Source organism: Apis dorsata, unplaced genomic scaffold, assembly GCF_000469605.1.
Source record: "Apis dorsata unplaced genomic scaffold, Apis dorsata 1.3 scaffold_547, whole genome shotgun sequence".
NCBI classification, from domain to species: Eukaryota; Metazoa; Arthropoda; class Insecta; order Hymenoptera; family Apidae; genus Apis; species Apis dorsata.
Genome location: NW_006263765.1, coordinates 25,083 through 28,393, shown reverse-complemented (window position 1 = coordinate 28,393; position 3,311 = coordinate 25,083). Strand labels below are relative to the sequence as shown.

The following is a 3,311-nucleotide window of genomic DNA, read 5'->3' as shown; positions in this document are numbered from 1 at the left end:
CTTTCTTTTTTTTTTTTTTTGCAACTTTTCCTCGGTTGCTCAAAGGCGACCGCCTTTCACGAATGTAAAAAAAAAAAAGAAAAAAATATAAAAAAAGATAAAAAAAGAAAAAGGAAATGGAAGGATGGCTGATGAGCGAAACTCGGCACGGAATATCTTGGCAGAAGGGAATTTTTGCGGATAAGTTTTTCCGTGGACCGGTGGAAAGGTGGGAAAAATTGTCGAAGATTCCTTCTTTTTTTCTCTCTTTTTTTTTATTTTATTTTATTTCTCTGCTAAGACGTGGAATTTTTATTCCATCCTCCCCTCGACGACTGGACGACAGTCACGATATTTCTTGGTGGAAAGATTCGCAATTAAAAAGTCTGAGGATGGTGCAACGCATCCACGTTGGGGAAGGGATGAAGTTTCGTCTTATATTGACACGAAACGAGGCGAGATTATGCTATCGCTCGGATGGAGGCGGTGAAAGATAATAGTTGGACGATTTTTCGATAATTCCTTCCGTTTAACGAATACCTTTGGGCGCCTTCTTCGAAGAGTGTGCACCTGTCTTTTTTAAGAGAAGAAGAATGCCACGATATTGCGAAAATTTTCTGTTGCGTGAATAGAAATGAAAAGTTTCTTTTTTTTTTTCGCTAAAATACTTTTCATTTTCTATTTAAGATTCAATGATTAATTTGGAAACTCGTGATTAGAATTATTATTAAGTAAGTCATTTCAATTTATATTACATCACAATTGGACAAGTAACAATTTTCGAAAGATGTGGATTAAAAATTGATCGGAATTGAATATTGTTCTTCAAACTTCTTTTATCAGCATATACATACAAATTCGTAAAGATGATGGAAATCCTTTTGGACGATATGAATTCGTGAGATTGTTCGAGGAAGAGGAAGAATTTAACATTGGAAACATTGTCCAAAAAATATTTAAAAATCGATCTCCGACATCTCGCTCGATTTCTCGCCTCCTGATACCACTCCTGTTCAAAATTCAATATCCTGGAAAACACGTCGCCGATATTATGATATTTCTAAGCTCATAATACCGTAACATCGCACGGCATGATACGAGAATTCAGTGGAGGGTGTCTAGGAAAAAGAGGGGTTAAATAAAAGGGGGGTTGAGGATCAGGAGAGGATCCCCTATTGGAGGACCTTTAATACAAAGTCCCCCGTGCCACTATCTTCCCCCTCGCCTGTTGAAAACATTCTGAATACGTTTAATATCCACATTGCAGTTATGATAACGGGTGTCTTGGAAAAAATGTATTCAATTTATTGCCATTTGTTTCTTCGATTCGATTTCTCGGTTGTAAAAAATTATTCTTTCGCTATTGTGAGAAAAGTTGAATCGCATTTTATTCTTTCTATTAATTTTTCGTGGAAATTATTCCAATTTCGGTATGATAAAAATTCGATTGAAAGAATATCAAGAATTTGTTCAATAGAAGATTAAGACAGATTTGGAAAGAATGAACGAGGGAATTTATTTATTAACAATGAATAATATCAACAATTTAAACAACTAAAATGAGCTGGACAAAAAATTTTTAGAAAAAATTCGATTTTCCATTAATAACTTTCGTCCAAAGTGGTCTCGAAAAAAAAATCGAAATAATATCCGACAAGTGGAGAGTTTCTAACATCCGCAGAAAAATCCACCGTAAAATTCTATCGAAATATACCATATAATAGTTCTATTATTTGCCTGAACAGGTATATAATTACCTCGTTAAATCGATGGAAACCAGAAGGAAGTAGAAAGAGGGCGTTGAAGAGTCTCGACACGTCTTTCATCCTTCGAAACGGTTAAATTGAATTTACACGACGTCGTACACAGAGGAGGGAAAGGGCAAGAAAAGCAACGGCTATTTCACCTGAGGGATGCCTTTAAACCGAAACGTGCCGCGATAATGTAACACGGCCTGGATAATGGAACTTATGATATATCATGGCGGCAGTATGGATCGAATCATCCCGCATTCACCCCATCGTCCTCCACCACGCGTTCCAATATCATCGCTTAAAGCTTTTACCCGACAACGATGCAAATTAAAACGTATCTCTGAGCAAGGAAACAATAGATTTATCTTTAACATTCTCACAATGAAAGATGACATCTATTTCTTCTCTATAGTCGCAAAATTTATCAACATATCAACATTCTATTATTTTTCTCATATCGTTCGATATTAATGATGATATGAATTCCAAGTTTGAAAAATGAATTCCAATTTCCAAAGGAATCTTATAAATCTTATATAAAAAAAAAAAAAAAGAACAAACAAACAAAGGAAAAATTTCGTGGTGGTGAAAAGAATCGATACGATTCTCGGATTATTATCAAGGTTCACGAGACGCTCCCGGCTATTTATCTCTGTGGACAAATTTTATTATCGCCGCGGTGGCCGGAGAGAATTTCCATTGCGCGTAAAAAGGGAGAGGGATCGTGGGGCGGCAGGGGCACGTTTCACGCCTTCCGAGAAATCCTTAAAGCCGTTTAAGCCCTGCGGTGACGTCGGATCTCACGTAGCCAGGGTGGAGGCGGAACCGGAACCGCGCGGCGTTCAACGACGGATGAATGGAGCTTAACTCTGCGGCCGTCGCGATTTGTACGCGTATTCGTTCACGTCGATTCGAATGGTTAATTCACCGATAATGCTTGCCCCTATTTTCTGATTAGGTAACACATCATCGTTAAATTTTATAAATTTCTTTTACATATTTTTTTTTTTTTCTCTAGTTCTAGAACTTTGCGTATGAAATTTTAAACGGTGATAAGTTTGACTTGTTAATGGGGATAAAATAATGGAAGGGCAAGGATTTTATGGATTTTCAAGAGAGTGGAATGTACGTAAGAATTGGTAATTTTTCGATATCATCGAAATCTAATCATTCATGATTTAGAGGAATTAAACGGACAATATGAAAATTAAATGTGAAAATAATAATATTCGCTTATAAGTTTGTCAAGACAAAGGCAATATAGATATATATTTTTATAAAATATAATGATACGAACGAATTTATCACGTATGATAAAAGTATGGTGGAAAAATATCGGATTCAAACGAGTCCGATAATGTTTATTAAGATTTATGAGAAAATAATCGTTTTCCATCCCATCGCATTTTTATCTATTTTCATTTCGCTTTTATCTCGATACCTTCCTTTCGCGCCCTTTTTTTTCTTCTTCCTGCCCTTTTCTTCCTTTTATCAGTTTGTTAAAGAATGTGAAATAAAATTGTTAAAAGAATGCGAGAGTTCGAAGTTACGAAGTGATGTAGCGCGTCTGACTACAAA

General features: G+C 36.0%; 1 long non-coding RNA gene across 1 annotated transcript; it reads right to left on the bottom strand.

Annotated features, from left to right (window-relative positions):
- Nucleotides 1-253: 253 nt before the first annotated feature.
- LOC116186273 lies at nt 254-731 on the bottom strand. Its single transcript, XR_004151237.1, has 2 exons — nt 550-731; nt 254-519 (listed from the first exon to the last, which is right to left on the bottom strand). It is a non-coding gene; the product is annotated as an uncharacterized LOC116186273 (long non-coding RNA).
- Nucleotides 732-3,311: the final 2,580 nt, after the last annotated feature.